Source organism: Capsicum annuum, chromosome 11 (genome assembly GCF_002878395.1).
Source record: "Capsicum annuum cultivar UCD-10X-F1 chromosome 11, UCD10Xv1.1, whole genome shotgun sequence".
In the NCBI taxonomy this organism is placed as follows: domain Eukaryota; kingdom Viridiplantae; phylum Streptophyta; class Magnoliopsida; order Solanales; family Solanaceae; genus Capsicum; species Capsicum annuum.
Window position 1 is genome coordinate 212,289,987 of NC_061121.1, and position 20,387 is coordinate 212,310,373.

The window sequence follows — 20,387 nt, forward strand, 5'->3', positions numbered from 1 at the left end:
TTGCCATCCCTACCTCAGAATAGGATCCATTATGCACATCCCGTATCATTGGACCACGATAACGAGCCTTCAGTCCATCAACAAATCATTCTACTTTCTCCCTCTAATCTTTAACAAAGAATGGAACATACTTAGAAAACTCAGTAAACTCAGCTTTGTACTAAGTGACTATCATAAATCCCTATTGTAACTTACTAAATTGGTATCTCATGTTATCTTGTTTGCTTAATGGAATAAATCTATCCATAAACATGATTGAAACTCTGACCAAGTGATCGGCGGTAGCCCTACTTGTCTTTCCTTCAAAACAAAAGTCCCCCAAGCCTCGAGTGACCTTGAGAATAGAAAAGTAGTAAATTCTACACGAGTCTCCTTCAATCCCAAAGTAGTCAGTATCTTCTTGCATCAATCTAAAAATTTTTAAGGCTCAGAAGATGGTGTAGCATCAAACTCTGGTGGCTTAAGATCAATGAAATTATTAAGATCCTTGGGTTGCCCTACAACTGCAATCGAATGATCAATTTGTTGAGGTGCCTTAAAAGTCACAATATTTGATTGAACTTGTGCCTGTGTTTACAAAGTAGCCTGAGGAGCTGGAGCTTGACCTTGATTAGGCACCAATGCCTTAAGTACATTCAACATTCTTAACACAATATCTGTTGGCAATGCAACAGTAGGTACAATAACTAGCACTGTAGCTAGAGTATCCTGATCAACCTGGTCCTGTAATCACTTAGGAGCCACAAGTTAGGGTTGGCTCCCACTCCCAACTCTATGATGAGGACTGGTCTATGTCCTTGTTTGAGGTCTAGTTGGATGAGACCCAAATCGACCACCACTACAGGTAGTTCCTGTCCAGCACCACGTCCAACAGGTGCATTAGATCGACTAACGAAGGAAGAACCACATCTTTTAACCATCTGTGAAACAATACTTAAAGGTTAGACTAAATTCAACTCAACGCACGAACACTAAATAACAAAGAAAAACTTCCTAAATATTTCGTAGCCTCAAGTTCACAAGTATGGGTGCCTACATACCCATGAATAAGAATCTACTAAACATTGTTCCATGACCCAATACCTAAAGCTGAGGCTCTGATACCAACGTTACCACATCCCAAAATAGCACCTAGGCATGACTGGCTCCCGCTAACAATACTTTCTGGGAGAACCGACTCCTCATACCACAATGTCTATAAATACTGAGATAAAAACATATGCAACTCCAAACACATGAAATATCCATTAAACATACAATAATTCTCTAACCAATTATCGCATAGCGATCTATAAAAACAACAGTAGTTTAGATAACAAATCTCTAGCCTTAATCCTGCACTAAGGCCATGGAGCATCTAACTATATTTACATGAGTTCAACTTTTTGACATGCTAACCCAATGAAAAGAAACATAATACAAATATAGCTAAATTTGGATGATAACCTCCACAAACAAAGTAAAGGCTCACCTTAGCAATGAAATCCACACGTACAGACCGTCAGCCACTGGTCTCTCCCCTACATTGGTATTTGTAGACATGTAAGTAAGGAGTGAACTATATATAAATATAACCTAGTAAGATTCTCAACTCACTACTCTAATACCCCTAGAACAAGTGTTAAAAAATACAAAAAAAAAAATAAAATACATAAATAATATGCATACAATATCTCTTATAAGGTAATGCTCAGTAAGATCCAAATAGAAGTTCAAAAATCCACTCTGTATCTCCACTCAATCAAATCTCATGGCTTGCCATAAATGGCAGTAAAGGTGATCATCCTAGCACCTCGACAAGTCCACAACAGCATATATAATGCCCCAAAAGTCTACTACGATAACATGTACAAACCCCTAATATATTTTGGTAACATAAGTAATGCCCCTAACATATTACGACAGTTATTTATTCCCCTAGAGACTATAACGACAGTGAAGAAAATATATTCAATGCTCCAACATCACCTCATATTTCACCTCTGAATAATTCTCAGTACACTTCACAAAATCATATACACAACTAGTCAAAGGCCACCAATTCTGCCAAGTTCACGCTTGTCCCAACACATGGACTAGGCAAAAAACTATAATGTTTATAAAGAAGCTTTGAAAAGAAAGAATTAAAGCTTAAAGTCTCACTTACCTCAAATTCACAATTCAATCACACCTCTCTTGTAAATCAAGAGTATGCTCCTGCAACTCAAGCACCTTAAACTACACCCAAAATGGGTTTAATAAAGTCAACACCCTATTAAAGAACATTCTCTAAAATTTCAAAGAATGTCAAATATTACAGTCTATCATTCAATCCAATTAATCAAATTATGTGCTCCTACCATTTAAAGTGCAATTGCACCTTCAGTAAATTGACATAAAAAAGAAATTTCGCACAAACAGTGGCATAATTTTGCAACCGTGCATCTTGATATGCCATTTCTTTCCAAAGCCAAACCACTGTTAAGTTTCCATTTAAACTTACTATTAACCAATTATCACTAAACCAACTATTAACTAAATTTTCTATCCGTATCAATTAATATTGTAGACACAAAGTTGGCAATAAATACACTATCAACAAATTATCACTAAACCATTTATTAACTAAAGTTGCTATCCTTATCAATTAATATTGCAGATACAAAGCTACCAATAATACAATGGCTTTGTAGTCTCTTTCAACATCCAAAATTTCTATCTAATTTAACCACTTCATCAAACTGTTGATGTTTCCAAGTTATATTATTAATAAGAATTACTCTAACCATTTCTCCAAATAGAATAAGGGTAGAAAGACAAGGAATATGTCACTGTAAAGAGGCCATTACCTGCAACTTATTATCACATGAAATAGTAGCAATAGAATATTTCAAGCCAACCTTGAAGTTCACCCAAAATACCCACTACAATATACTTCTTATCTCCCAATAGGGAAGGAATCGATCAACTACCTTAATATAATACTCTCATTCTGCTTTCTATTCAATCGTGAAACTGAAAACAAGGGAGTGGGTGTGGCCCACTACTTATAAATTATCTTAATTAATGTAAAAAAATATAAGCTAAATTATTCATTTATCCCTCATTAAAGAAGTCTGAGTTATTACAAGTTATTTTTTCTAAAGTAAAAGCTCAATTTATGAATTAGTAATTACTCCACAAAAAGCGGAAGATGTGTTGTAAGACAAGTGTTAAAATAATTCTGTATTTTTTCAGCAACATAAAGAACTTGATCAATATGCTCATAATGCCAGTCGCACACGTCACATATTTATTTTGTACATGTTGTTTCTCTAATTTTTCAATATCTCATGTTTGTCATTGAAATCCTTCCTAGCATCATCCCATTATGTCTAAGGATTCAAAAATACTCTACTTCTTTTGTAGGTGTCATTACCATGCTGTTAATGCCTCATACTATGTCTTGACCTTTTACCCGACGAGTTCCAGCAAGGACTCCAAGCCTTACAAAAACTCGAAGAATGTCAAGTGCTATAGTTTTGATTCCTGCAAGTGAGATTCATCTTCTTGGCTTGTCATTCTTCGCTTTATCTCCAGGTTATGCAGTTCACGACTTTTCTCCTAAAGTATTTTCAGGGGTAGTGTCCTATAATACATAAAAACTAAATGGAGAGTCCTTACTATCTTCAACGTGATTCTCTTCATCATTTTGGTAAGTTCACTTAACTAATATCTCAAAAAGTGAGCATATATATTCCAACTTCTTGTCAGAGAATTAAAATTACATTTATAATATGACATTTGCGAATAGAGGCAGAGTTGAGATTTGACGTTTATGTGATCAGAAGTTGCCACCAAATCCATAACTCTTCTTAGTTACTATTTTGGAAAATACATCCTTATTATACATATTTAATGGATTTCCAAATGCAAATAAATGTCTAAGAAAAAGCTACTAGGTTCTCCTGAACTCATATAGCTAATAATCTTGCTTTGCCTCTGATTTCTCCAAAGGCTTGAATTGGTTAGTATGACTTCTACTCATCTTGAACTGTTTAATCTTGTGTCGGTCGATAATCTACTTCGTCGAATGTTGCGTAAGGCACAATGCTACTCGGAGATGCTATAAAATTTAAATCCAGCAACTGCAGAATCTAAGTTGGAGTTCTTCAATTGATGATAATAGTTCACATTCTTCAGCTATTCGTTGACAGGATCTGTATATTCGAGTGTCATGATCCATGAGAAATCTTAGTAGTTTAGTTGGTTAGCTATCTATCTTTCACCTTGTAGGTGAGAGTGCAATTCCGCACCTTGTAATCCATTTTTCGTTTCCCCTTTCTCCACCCCCAACTTTTATAAAAGAAAATAAATTAGTGAAATGATTTATGTAATAATATAAAAGAATTTTTTTTTTATGTTGTTCTCTCATCCATTACATCTAAAACATGCATTACGACCATATAAAATTTTAATTTGCAATGTTAATGAAATATTTTATGGAGATTAAAAGCACGTTTGGATAGAATTAAAAGAAATAGCTTTTTAGCTTTTGTGCTTAAAAGTTGAAAATAAGTGCTTATAAGATAAACAGGTAAGTCTTTAGATAGAAGTGTTAAAACTGAAAAAAGAAGTTGTTGTTGTTGTGTTTGGTAAACAAGTGTTGTTAATCACTTTTTTGTTGTCAAAATGATTTACATATCCTTAAAGTTGTTAACACTATAAATATGTTGAATTATATATAATTTTTAATTTTAATAATTCAAAAACAAAGGAGAAAAATGAAGAAGAGACTAGAGGAAAGAGATAGAGAGAAGCGACAAAGAGAAAAAGAAAGAAAATAAATTTGGGGTATTGTTGGAATTGAAAAAAAAATATAAGGGATAAAAAGCTAAATGTCTTGGTCAAACTTAAAAAATTTTAATCTAAAAAATAAAAAGTTGGGGGTACTCAACTTCTCACGTTTTTCCCTTTTTAATCAGTTTTTAGATTTTTTTAATTACTTTATATTTTATCAAACACCTAAAAAGGTAAAAAAAATTAAAAAACTAATTTGATCTGATTTTTATCCTATCCAAACGGGCTCTAAAATTGTCCATTTTTGACAAGTCTAAAGGAATGAAATTGTTCATGAGTATATTCAAAAGTGTAACGACGTAAAAATTTGATGAAATATGTGAAATTTATGATTTTATGTGATTTAACTATTTTACCCCTCTTTGTAGTTGCATTATGACATTTTTGGGGTGTGATTATTGACATAGTTTTCGATGTATTTTGCTACCATTTACGCGATATTGTTTTTCTTATAGTTTCAAGAGCCTTATTTTGAAATTATATGGATATATTTTGATCCATGTAATGGATGATGAACGGACTACGTCAGCAGCTCCGGAATATCAATTTTAGGCTAGGTAGACCTTTGGTTTGGGTCCCGATGAACTCGAGCTCATTTCAACCTATTGGTTGAAAAGTTGAAAAAAATAAAAATATGAGTGTAGGACCCACATTTGGTCAAAATAACCTTGGATAGAAAATCCTACATAACAGCGGATCAGAATATCAATTTTAAAGTGGTGACATCTTTGGTGTAATTTTACGGCTTTTAAATATCATTTCGACCCTCGATTTAGAAAATTATGATTTTGGATTGCAGGGGTCAACTTTGTGAAAATAATTTTTTTTTTAAAATCTGATATCGCCATTGAGTCTGGAGCATTGAATTTAATGTTGTTACATAGTTTGTTTGCGTATATCAGACTCAGGACGAATCCCGGGCAGCCCGTAGAAGTCCGAATTGACTTAAAAAATCCAACTTTTTAGCAATAGGTGTACGAAAAATCTGCAATAATAAATAGTAGTTTTTGGCATATTTTTATCATTTTTCATCTTGCCTCTAGAGAGTTATACCCTAAAATAGTGTGGGAGATTAAAAGTGAAGCTTGTGGGAGCTTGAGAACCTAAATTAACACTTACTTCTTGATTCTATTATGGATTTAAGGTAAAATTTCATCCTTGTCTACTCTAATTCCTTGATTAATTTCTCCAAACTCCAAAAAATCTTTGGGCATGATTTTAAACCCCAATTTCACTCCTTTTCACTTGAATAATATTTTTATCTAATAATTACTAGTCTTTCATCAATTTAACCTTCAAAACAACTCTGATTCTTGATTTTAATCAGAATTTTAAAGATTTTTCTCGATAAAGCTTAAAAATAATTTTTCTTTGATTTGTACCTTATTTTTTAATTGATTTAACTTGGGATTTCAGTTGTAGAATTCTAAAAATATGGAAAATGTGTTTTTGTAGTAAAGTTATGCTTTTAACCTTATTTTCCGAAAATTCATTTCGAGGGTCTGTTTTGACCCCAAATCAAAAGTGGTAAATATGGGCGTATTTGATTTTGTTTGTACACGTAGATTTCATATTTGATATTTTTAGTGGAGTTTGAGATTGTTTGTGGTTAAGTTTGTTAGTTCGAATTGTAGCGGATCGGTTTCGGCTTTTGAGGTAGGTTATGGCGTAACTATTTCAATCTAGGCTGGATAGTAAATGATGATATAAAATGCATGTTAAGGGTGGAAACTAATCATGAAAAATGGTTATCTATGTGTTGTGCTCGTGTGGGGGCTATATGTGATGTAATTATCAAAATTGAGATATTATGTGATATGTGTGACCGTGTGGGGTCCTATATGGTATTGATAGTCTTGAATACATGTGAATAATTATATTGTGTTGTTAAAATGCTTAGTGTCATACCATTGGTGTATTGTGATTATATTCATACTTTATTGGCATATGTTACATGTGAAAATTCATGGATGGAAACGAAAATAATGAGCAGATATTGGCTCACATGGTTGTGAAAATATATCATTGTGGTTGGTTGTGAAAATATATTATGTGGTTGGTTGTGAAAATAATCATTGTGATTGGGTGTGAGGATTAGATCCTCATATCATACTCATTCATGAAACATTGGTACCACCGTGCCAACACCTGAGTAACACTAGCAACACCTTTGCGAAAACCCTCTCCGAGGGATATGCCTGCGTTGGAAATATTGTAAAGCCTTATAAAACTCTTTTCGAGGGATGTGACAGAAAGGAGATATGAGATATGTGGATTGTATACGGGTTGATGAACCTCCATGGGTCTTACGTCAGGAAGCTAAAGCTCCGTAGGTGTATACGGGGATTTTGTGACGATCCCGGAGGTTGTGCAATGACCTTGTACATCATCATCATCATATACATTGCACTAACTTTATTGCATCATGTTGTGTTGTGTTTCCATATTGACTTGTCATCTATGTATTTATCATATCTTTTCTTACTTGTATTTGATGATCTTGTATATATGTTCTCCCTTAAACTTCTTATATGCGATATAATGTGTACTTGTGCTCTATCTTAGTGTGATGTTGTAATATATGTGATATATATTAGAACAATTAGTGCAAGCGGCGTGGGCTACCATCGTGGGACATTTTCTAATTGCAGGTGACATGCTCTTAGTGTATATTTTATATTCTTTATTTACTACTTTGCTTGGTCAACCTATGATACCTACTGAGTATAAGTAGACCATACCCATGCCTACTGTACCCTTTCGGTGTAGGTCCTAGCTCGAGTGCAACTCATCTTGCTTGACTCGGGTAATAGTAGTTATGTCTTTCTTAGTATTAGTATTCAAAGATAGATATTATTTCCTTGTAGTTATTTTTTTGATGATTTGACTCTTGGATTGTATTAGTAGTTCTTATACTATTGACACCTGGCTTTGGGCATAATTGTTATTTTGGATAAGTTCTTTCTGTGTTATTATTACTTGTATGGTTTGACTTCGTTCCAGAAGTTTTACTTTGGGTATTTCTATCTTGTCTTTTTCCTATTGTGTATCAATTTGGGTGATAGGCTTACTTGTCAAGGTACGCCATGACAAGTGCCATCATGACCATTATTTTTTGGATCGTGACAAAAAGACTACTTTAAACCTATTTATTCCAAATAGAATTGGTTTCATTACTTTCTCAAGTAATAACATAAGAGGCTCTCTTTTTGTATTTGTGGTTAAATGTCTGTTTAGTGCACTAAGCTTCCACAATATGCGGACTCATATAAATGGTTGAACCACAAAATTTTATCATATGCCGTCTTCCTCTGCATTTTTTGCAAGAGATTGTTTCCATAAAAGTTTGACACAAAAGGAAATTCACACTTGTTTAAAGTGTTTTATGACTGATTATCTTACATTTTTTTTTCAAACTGAAATCACTAAGTTTTCTAGAATGGAGTTTTACAAAGTCTCTTATCACTTGTTCAAGAGTGTGCATATTTTATCCTTAACTTAGAGGTAAAGAAGTTATTTTCGATAGACCATCGACTCAATTAAAACTACTTCAATGCAGTCCAGGAAAAAAAGTAACTAAAATGAAAGCATAACAAAGAAAAATACTATAATGATCAAAGTACAAGAAAAAAATGATAACACCACAAATCATAGGACAACAAACTAAAGTAGAAATACTATGACTACTAATGTGGATGGTAAAGTAAAGGGAGTGAAAACATAACAAAGCGAAATTCTACATTAACTATAGTACAAGAAATAATCAATAATGACAAAAGTCGAACGATAAAAAACAAAAGGAGAAATACCATGACTAGTAGTATGGATGGTAAAGTAACAAAAGAGAAAGAATAATAAAGAAAAATATTACGATAATCAATGTGCAAGAAATAATAGATAATAACAAAATTCAAAGGACAAGAAACTAAAGGAGAAATACTATGACTACTAGCATGGACGAATTGCAAGACAACACACTACCTACTGATCTACTACCCTAATTCTTCTCAAGTAAAACTTCATATCTAAGGTCATGTCTTTATTAAGATGACATTGCTTTAATTTCTATCACGACCCGAATGAGGGACTGGTCGTGACAGATATCCCAAACCATGAAGGCGCGCAACGACCTTCTCTATGTGATAATCATGCACAACATTCATATAATAAAAGAAGATGTGGAAACATAATATGCTACGGAAACATAGTCAATTCTGAATTCAACACAAGTATGGATACTGTAAATCAACTACATCTAAATAACATCTGATTCAGTCTATGAAATCTCTACTACATGAAAATCTGACAACTGTCTAAGACTGGGACAAGGCCCCCGGTAGACCAAAATTGAAATAAGTGACATAATCTGAAAAGACAGGCCTTCTGGAATAGAGAAGGCTCACAACTGAACAATCTGATCAGTTGCTGAATTATCTACTGCTTATCTGGACCCCTATACTAAGTCTCAGAACCTAAGAGGTAGGGGAGGGGGGTCAATACAGATGTACTGGTATGCAGAGTATATCCAAAATAATCATTTATTATTCAACATATATGAGAGTAATTTAAAACAGTTCATAAGTATGTCATGTAGTAAGAATTTACATGGGCATTTTAAAAACTCTGTAATACAATTTCAACAATTTCAAATCATGCTCAAATGCTATAATATTGTGAAAACATCTTTCAAATCACAAAATCATAATCTTTGATTCAATACACGAGAGGGAGTTCATAATTTATGCTCTCAATGATCTTAAACCTTAAATTCCATACATATACGTATACATGTAAATCAATTTAAGGGATAGGACCACCAGGTCAAAACAATAGTAACATTAAAATATTCGGAGTACGTAATTTAGAGCATAGATTCCAAAACCCCTTTGAAATTCATGCATAAAAATCTAAAAATCATGCCCTAATGGTTTTAAGCCTATGTAGTTTTTTTAGGATAAACCCCGCGTACCTCTATATAGAAATTTAAAGGATGCTTCTTGATGCCCACGGCTTGGGGATTCCAAATCTTCAATTTGTTTTGAAAACCCACAATTGAATCTTGATTTATTTGGATTATCAATATGAAACCCTAGAGAGTGTTATTGAATATTTTTGGTGAATGTATGAGTAATATGCTCAATTGGGGTTCAAATCTCGTGTTTGGACTGATAAGGGTGTGGAAAAATACTCAATATACCCTTAATAAGACCAATATTAAAATATAACTGGGAGCCCAATTTCATAAGCCACCACGACGCGCCACTATTGCGGTGGCTCATTGGAAATTGACGAATGGGAATTTAGCCCACTCCGCGATGTGCCACCATCGCAGAGTCCCACTGGAAATTGACCATAGTCAGTTACACCCTCTCCGTGACATAGCAAGGATAGGAATGACGGTGTTTTATGACTAGGACTTAAATTAACCATAACTCCTTCACCGAGTGTCCATGTTGGACGCATATTATATCGATGGAAAACTTATTCAATCATCTATGAAATGAAAAGTTTAAATCTAAGGGATTCCACTAAGAAAAAAAGTATAAATCATTCTAGAAGCTAATTCTTGATATTTTAGGGACAAAATTTAGCTAAGAAAAATTTTAGAGCGTTACAATATCCCCCTCTTGGGATCATTCATCCCCAAATGTTGACGCGGGATACATACAAGTATAATTTCAAGCATACTAGGGCATAGAAAGAATAAGGCAAGGATTGTACCTTCCATTTCTTCATCCATTGGATAAAAAAGGTTTGGGTATCTAGCTCTCATGTCAACTTCTGATTCCCAAGTCGCTTCTTTAATTTTCTAGTTTCTCCACAACACTTTAACTGAGGCTATCTTTTTGTTCCTCAATCTTCTAACTTGGCGATCCAAAATCTCTACAGGTTTTTCTTCATAGGATAAGGAGTCTGTCACTTTGATTTCTTCGACAAGCAATACTAAAGAATGGTCTCCAATACACTTCTTCAACATAGATATATGAAATACTGGATGAACCAAACCCAAATTAGCTGGTAATTCTAAATCATACGCAACTCCACCTATCCTTCTCACAATCTGATATGGTCTTATATAGTGAGGACGCAGCTTACCTTTCTTCTAGAAATGCATGACTCCCTTCATGGGAGAAACCTTGAGAAATTCCTAATCTCCAACCTCAAACTCTAGATCTCTTCTCCTAACATCGGCGTAAGACTTTTGACTACTCTAAGCTGTCTTAAGTTATTCTCTAATGACTTTCACATTCTCTATTACCTGATGAACAAGATCAAGCCCAAATATCTGCGTCTTACCTACTTCATACCATCCTATCGGGGACCTATATCTTCTTCCATACAATGCCCAAAAAGGTGCTATCTTAATATTGGATTGGAAACTATTATTATATGCAAACTCTATCAATGAAAAGTGCTCTACCCAGCTACCTTTAAAATCAATCACGCAGGCCCTCAACATATCCTCAAGGTTCTGGATGGTGCGCTTAGCTTGCCCATCTGTCTGAAGGTGGAAAGCCATGCACAAATTCACTTGGGTACCTACACCCTTTTGAAAAAATCTCCAAAACTGTGAAGAAAACTGTGTACCTTTGTCAGATATGATGGACACAGGTAACCCATGCAAATGAACTATTTCTACAGTGAACAGCTTGGCATAATCCTCTCCTGAATAATTTGTCCTGACAGGTAGAAAGTGAGCTGACTTGGTCAACCTATCTACAATCACCCAAATGGAATCATACTGGTTTCGGGACCTCAGAAGTCCTGTAATGAAGTCCATATTAATCATCTCCCACTTCCACAAAGACAAAGATATCACTTGAGAAGAACCACCTGGCCTCAAATGTTCCACTTTAACTTATTGACAATTCAAACACTTGGCAACATAGTTAGCCGCATCACGCTTCATATTATTCAACCAATAAATGGTTTTCAAATCCTAATACATCTTAAAAGAGCCAGGGTAAACAACATACCTCGACGTGTGAGCTTCATCAAGGATTCTCTTACTCAGACTATCTACATCTGGCACACACAATCTACCTTGGTATCTCAAAACACCATCACCACCAATTTCAAAAGAAAATACTTTTTGTTGACCCACATCTTTATTGATATACATCAAGATGAGGATCTTCAACCTGCTTCTCTTTGACTTCTGCACAAAGAGAAGATTTAGCTATCTCATGAACAACCACTCCTCCATCCTCGAAATCCAAAAGTCGTACTCCTAGATTTGTAAGTCGGTGAATATCCTTCACCATATCCCTCTTTTTTCCCCACATGAGAAATACTACCCATATATAACCTGCCGAGGGCATCGGCTACCACATTTTCCTTGCCCAGATGATAGTTCAGGCTCATGTTATAGTCTTTTAAAAGATCCAACGATCGCCTCTGCCTGAGATTCAATTCTTTCAGTGAGAAAACATACTGTAAACTTTTGTGGTCAGTAAATATATCAACGTGTACCCTATATAAATAGTGCCACCAGATCATAAGTAGAAAAACCACAGCCACTAACTCCAATCATGAGTAGGGTAGTACCGCACATGCACCTTCAACTGCCTAGATGCATAACCTACTACCTTACTATGCTGCATAAGAACACACCCAAGTCCCACTCGGGATGGATCACATTATACAACAAAACCTTTTTACTCTCCAGAAGAGTCAGAATAGGAGCATTAGTCAACTTGTCTTTCAACTTGTCAAAACTATTGTCACAAGAGTCAGACCATAAAAACTTTACCTTTTTCTGAGTCAACTTAGTAAGTGGTGCAGCTATGGAAGAAAAACTCTCGATGAATCTTCTGTAATAACCCGCCAATCCCAAGAAGCTCCTAATATCAGTTAGAGTCGTGGGTCTGGGCCATTTTCTCACTGCCTTAATATTTTAGGGATCAACCTTAATCCCCTCACTAGACATAATATGCCCTAAGAACGCTATAGCATTCAACCAGAATTCACACTTGGAAAATTTTGCATACAACTTATGATCTTTAAGGGTCTGAATAATGATTCAGAGGTGATTGGCATGGTCCTCCTCGCTCTTAGAATATACCAAACTGTCATCAATGAATACAATGACAAACAGATCCAGAAACTGATGAAAAACCCTATTTATTAGATCCATGAAAGCTGCAGAGGCATTAGTCAACCCAAAGGACATGACTAAGAATTCATAATGGTCGTATCTGGCTCAGAAAGCTATTTTGGGAATATCTGACTCTCTAACTTTCAACTGGTGATATCCCGAACGAAAGTCTATCTTTGAAAAACATTTAGCACCCTGAAGTTAATCAAAAAGATCATCAGTCCTAGGAAGGGGATATTTATTTTTAATTGTGACCTTATTCAGCTGATGGTAATCTATGCACATACGAAAGGAACCATCTTTCTTTCGTATGAAAAGTATAGGTGCAACCCAGGGAGACACACTGGGGCGGATAAAATCTTTATCTAGAAGATTTGTTAACTGTTCTTTCAACATTTTTAGCTCTGCAGGAGCTATCCTAATGGCAGAATAGAAATAGGACGGCTATCTGGCAATAAATCAATACCAAAATCTATCTCCCTATCAGGTGATATTCCTGGGAGATCATCTAGAGAGACTTTCAAAAATTTAGTTACTATGAGGACAGATTGAAAAGGGAAACTTTTGGCACTAGAATCTTTAACCCGAATAAGATGATACAAGCAACCTTTGGAAATAAGTTTACGGGCCTTGAGATAAGATATGAAGTGCCCTCTAGGTGCTAGAGAATGTCTCTCCCATTCTATCACAGACTCATTCAAAAAAGTAAAGGTGACTCTTCGGGTCCTACAATTCAAGGTGGCATAGCACAAATTGAGCCAGTCTATCCCTAAGAAGGTATCAAAATCAACCATATCAAGTTCTATAAGATCTGCCTCAGTATCCCAGTTGAAAATAGACATAACACAATTTCTATACACCCTTCTAGCCATAACAGAATCTCCCACTGGGGTGGAAATCGAAAAAGGTTCAGCAATCACATCAGGCTCAAACCCAAAACCAACAGCCACGTATGGGGTCACATAAGACAAGGTAGACTCAGGATCAAGTAATACATACACATCACGAGAAAATATTTGCAACATACCGGTGACTACATCTGGTAAGGCCTCTGCCTCCTGGTGTTTGGTCAAAGCATACAACCAGTTTCGATCATTTTCGGCAACTGAAATGGCACCCTTTTGAGGTGATGGTGCAGATTAATTTACCTGCGACTTGGCTCCTCCAACATTACTCTTTGCTGCCGGACAGTCTCTCTGGATATGGCCTGGCTGGCCGCATGAATAACACACCAAAGCGCCAAACTGACATCTCCCTGGATGATTACTCCTGCATCTCCCATAGCGCGGATAGGACCAAGAGGTCTGGGCTATACTTCTCTGCAACTACGTACCCTGCATCCTCGGTCTCTGACTAGACTAAAAATTCTGGGTGCACTGCTCAGCTGTTTGTCTGGACACTAGAGAACTAGTTGTCGACTGTGCATTACCCCAATTCTTTTTCTTTTTCCATTTACTGCCCCATTTTCTGCTTTGCTGCTGACTATGACTCTGGTCTGTCGCTCTGGCTCTCTTTACCTGCCTGTCTTTTTCCCTAGATTCAGCTATCTTCTTTTTCTTCTCCTCAACTTACTGCATGTGGACTAACAGTCTAGAAAATTCCATATCCCTATTCAGTATAGCTCCCTAACACTCAAGCACCAGATCATCTGAAAGGTTGGAAGAAAACTTCCTCATTCGGGCCCTCATTCTACTCGTCATCTCAGGAACATAATGGGCCAGCTGATTAAACATTAAAGTATACTCTTGAATACTCATCTTACCCTACTTAAGGTTCATGAACTCCTCTGCTTTAGCTTCTCTCAACTCCAGAGGAAATATTCGGTCAAGAAAAGCATCCATGAACTCATCACAAATTGTGGTTTCAGCACTGTCACCCTTCTCATCTTCCCACTCATTGTACCATTGGTTCACTACATCCTTTAGCTGGTATGCTGCTATCTCAATACCCTCCACCTAATCAATATGCATTACTTTGAAAATCTTTTCCATTTCATCTATGAACTCTTACGGGTCCTCTTCTACAATAGCGCCAAAGAACTTAAGCGGGTTCATTCTCATGAACTGGCCCACGCTAGTAACTTCAAAAGTAACAGACGTAGACCCAGTAACCTCCTACCTCTGAGTCTGTGTGGCTACCAGCTATGCCAGCATATGAATAGACTATCTGAATTTAGCATTAGAAACCTCTCTTTCATGAGGCTGAGTGTGATTGGCCCCCGTCCGAGGAGCTCTGGGAGGACTGGTTGGTACAGGAGGTACTTTCAGAGTAGGAACAGGTTCTAGGGTATAAGCTCTATTATGGGTCTGCATCCCATGGGTGGGATGGACTTCATCATCCTGAGCATTAACGTTAGTGTGAAGGGGAGGCATCGCTGGTTTTCTGAAAAGCAAGAGGTTATTGGTTAAGGGACAGATTAGACTCTGAAGCACGAATTAAATCACAAAGAAGAGAAATATTCTTAAATGCCTAGTAGCCTCCTACTTATAAGTGTGGCATGCTACACACCCATAAATAAGACTCTACTCGATGCAATTTTGCAGACACCCTGGGACCATGAACCGTACTCTGATACCAAGTTTGTCACGACCTGATCACAGGCCTGGCCGTGATGGACATCCCAAACCATGAAGGCACAGAATGCCCTTCTCTATCTGGTAATCATGTACAGCATTCATATAATAAAAAAAGATGTGGAAACATAATCTGCTACAGAAACATGGTCAATTCTGAATTCAACACAATTATGGAAACTATAAATCAACTACATCTATATAATATCTAACTCATCCTGTGAAATTTCTACTACATAAAAATCTTACAACTGTCTGAAATTGGAACAAGGCCCCCAGTAGACTAAAACTGAAATAAGTGACATAATCTAAAAAGACAGGCCTTCTAAAATAGAGAAGGCTCACCACAGCACAATCTGATTAGCTGTTTGAATTATCTAGTGCTTATCTGGACCCCAGGACTGAGTCTCAGAACCTGAGAGGTAGAGAGAGGAGGGGTCAATATAGATGTACTGGTATGCAGAGCATATCCAAAATAATCATTTATTATTCAAGATATATGAGAGCAATAGAAAATAGTTCATAAGTATAGCATGTAGTAAGAATTCATATGAGCATTTTAAAGACTTTATAAAAATCATCTCAACTCTGAGAAAGCTATGTTACTTCTGCGCTAGGGGTATACCCTACAACTCTGAAAAACTTCATGGGCTATGTGGAAACTTTCATTAACTCTATAGCGAAGCCCCCAACCCAAGTGTGCCATAAGGGTCGGAGTCACTGAATCTACTACGCCACACGACCGTCGCCAGCATATAACAATAATCTACCCGTATCAACAAATACGATTTCAGGCTAAGAATTGCTTGAACTCGCGCCTTCTTCAGGTAACCACCTAACCCTCTTTAAGCCCCTTTTTAAAACTCTATCAAAACATACAGTCTCAGAAAACATGCTCCAAAAAACATAATCTATTATGGCATAAATACATATGGTATCGTCATACCATTGACTTGCAAGTCACATCTCTGAGCCACTATTAGTCTATCGTAAATCTCTATTTTCAAAATACAATTTTTGGACCACCATTTCAATAATTCAATTCAAAGAAACTCTTTCTCCAACCTCATGTAAACACATGCAAGGAACTCATCTTTGTTTAGCATTTCAGTAGTACAGTACAAGGTGGTCACGTCAAAGTTTTCAATTCACATGCAATTCTTTCTCTTAAACACAAGAACACATTTATATAAACAAACATCCTCTCAACAATTTCAAACCATGCTCAAATGCTATAATATTGCGAAAACATCTTTCAAATCACAAAACCATAATCTTTAATTCAATACAGGAGAGGGAGTTCATAATTTATGCTCTCAACGATCTTAAATCTCAAATTCCATACATATACGTATACATGTAAATCAATTTAGGGGATAGGACCACAAGGTCAAAATAATAGTAACATTAAAATATTCGGAGTACGTAATTTAGAACATAGATTCCAAAAATCCTTTGAAATTTATGCATAAAAATCTAAAAATTATGCTTTAATGGTTTTAAGCCCATGTAGTTTTTTTAGGATAAAACCCACGTACATCTATCTATAAATTTAAAGGATGCTTCTTCATGCGTACAGCTTGGGGATTCCAATTCTTCAATTGGTTTTGAAAACCCACTATTGAATCTTGATTTGTTTGGATTATCAATATGAAACCCTAGAGAGTGTTCTTGAATATTTTTGTTGAATGTATGAGTAATATGCTCAATTGGGGTTGAAATCTTGTGCTTGGATTGATAATGGTATGGGAAAATACCCAATATACCCTTAGTGAGACCGATATTAAAATATAACTGGGAGCATGATTTCATGGGCCACCGCGACACGCCACTATCGCGGTGGTTCACTGGAAATTGACGAATGGGAATTTGGCCCACTCCGTGATGCGCCACCATCGCGGAGTCCCACTGAAAATTGACCATCATCATTTACACCCTCTCTGCGATGCACCAAGGACAGGAATGACGGTGTTTTACGTCTAGGACTTAAATTAATCATAATTCCTTCACCGAGTGTCCATTTTGGACGCATCTTATGTCGACGGAAAACTTATTCAATCATCTACGAAATGAAAAGTTGAAATCTAAGGAATTCCTCCGAAAAAAAAGTATAAATCATTCTAGAAGCCAATGGTTGATATTTTAGGGACAAAATTTAGCTAAGAAAAACTTTGGGACATTACAGTTTTATCTAATCATCTCTTTCATCATTTCTTCATTCTACCCCTGGCTATTTGAAACCATCCATAGTCAATCTTTCATATCTTTTCACTACGGAACCTATTAATTTTCTCTTCACATGCCTGGATCATCTGAGTCTTGCTTCTCGCATTTTGTCACCATCAAAGCGACCCCCACCTTCTCGCCAATATTCTCATTTCTAGTCTATCTCTCATTGTATGCCCACACATCTATCGCAATATCCTTATTTTCGTAACTATTGAAAGCAGGGATCTTCCGAAGAAATTTATGCCTCAACTTTGATTGTTCTTTTCTATTGGTTCAAATGATATATTATATCTTAATATCTACAAATAAGTTACTATATCACAATATTGTTCATTACTCGTACATTGTTCTTTAATATATACTCCCTCAGTTTAAAAAAGAATGACTTACTTTCCTTTATAGTCCGTTTCAAAAAGAATGACCCCTTTTATTTTTTGGCAATACTTTAATTTCAACTTTCCACTTGGCATGTTTAGGACCACAAGATTAAAGAGCATTTTGGTACATTTGATAGAACTTTAATTTAAGGCCATAAGATTCAAAAGTCTTCTTCATTTTCTTAAACTTTGTGTCAAGTCAAAGTAGGTCATTCTTTTTTAAACGAAGGGAGTAATTATATATTCAAAGCTTTATTTTAATAATGTTGATATTATGTTATAAAACTAGTTTAATAAAACGTGCCTTGAACGTGTAACATTTGATTATTTAAAATTAAATGATTGTGCCTATTGCGGAGATTTTTAATGAAGTATAAAAAGTTCAAATCACGCTTCAAATATCCTTCATATTTTAACATAATAATGTAAACATAAACATATATTTTAGTGTAAGAACATACATATTTTATCATCAAAAGTTTCAAGTGATTGATGGATCGACACTTTTACGTTTGTGATGCAGTATCTCTTTCTGTTGTTGTCAGCGGATAAGAGAGGCACATCAATTTGAACCATATTTGTGGTACGATCAATTTTCATTTTTTTTAAATTTATTTAAAATCTTTCATTATTTTCAAAGTCAAATCCTTAGAAAATCATCGATTTCATTCTTATTACATGCTTAAAACTTTAAAAAAAAATTGGTACTTCTTAAATTTTTCTTATTCTAAAGCTTTTATATTTATTTCTAGATTTTTCAAATCTTCTTAAAATCAAATTTAATTGATTTAGAATTTTTACACTAATGATAAAAAATATTATTTTTCATTAATTTTGATTACTTAAGGAAAGGTTTTACCATAAATATATTTAATTAATTTTTAACTCTTAAATATTAGGAAAATACTGAAAAAATAACTTTTTCTAAATTAAATACTTTTAATGAAGGGCAAAAGGTTCAAACAACATTTCTAAACCCCTTCAAACTTTTAATATACTATTATTATTATTATTATTATTATTATTATTATTATTATTATTATTATTATTCTTATTATTATTATTATTATTATTATTATTATTATAGAAGATTATTATTATAGAAGATTATAGATTATGTACTACATACCATCGCAAGTTCATAGCCTAAATAATATGACACATAAATTCGTTGTCTCTCCATAAAATAAGATAATTTACGATTGTTTTTCTAAAGTTTGTATAATATTATTTGTTGGCATACATGCTATAAGAAGCCCAAATGATGCACCTGGTTGAAGATTGATTTCTTTGACTAGTGAAAAATGAATTTATGGTTTTACTTCAGTTCATGCAAGTGGAAAATATGATTTGATTGTTATAAAGATTGTGACATATTATTAATGTTTATTCAAAATAATATTTAGACTTATTAATCCCAACATAGCAAGAAAATTCATCAAGTATATTAAATATTTTTCTATTTATCTTAGAATTTTGGATGACTCTAATTTCACTTATGCTTTTTAGCCTTATTTTTTATTTTGGAAAAAAAATAAAAAATTCATTAAGTTTATTAAAATATTACCTATTTAGCTTAGAATTGCATATCTCACAGATTGTATGATTTTATAGAGTTTTATTTTTTATTTTTATTTAAAAAGAAAAGTAATTCATGTCTTAATCTCCAAAAATTGATAATATTAATAATTGGGCTCCTAAAAAGGCGTGAATAGATCTTAGCCGTCAAAAAATAACAATTATGTACTTTATACGATGTAAATTCATAGCCTAAATGATGAGACACGTAAATTCGTAGTCTCTCCGAGAAAACTAAATATTTTATATTTATGTTTTTTAAAGTTAGTGGTATAATGTTATTTGTTGATATCTATGCTATAAGGAAGTCAAATGATGTACTTGATTGAAGATTGAGTTCTTTGACTAGAGGACTAGATATCAATTTTTATTAAATACTTTTTTTCTCCTTGTCTTTTTAGTGGAACACCTATGTTCTAGAAGACTTGAAATCTCTTCTGACTACATACCAAGATACTAGTATTACATAAAAATGTATCACTCCCTATTTAGAAATGAATTTATGAATTTACTTTAGTTCATGCAAGTGGAAAATGTTATTTGATTGTTATAAAGATTTTGGTACATTAGAGCTTAATCAAAATCATAACACACTACTAGTTGTAACATACTAAGAAAAATCATTAAATATGTTAAATGTTTTCCTATTTAGATTAGAATTTCATATCTCACTGATTTTACTTATGCATATTATCCATATTTTTTTAATTTTGG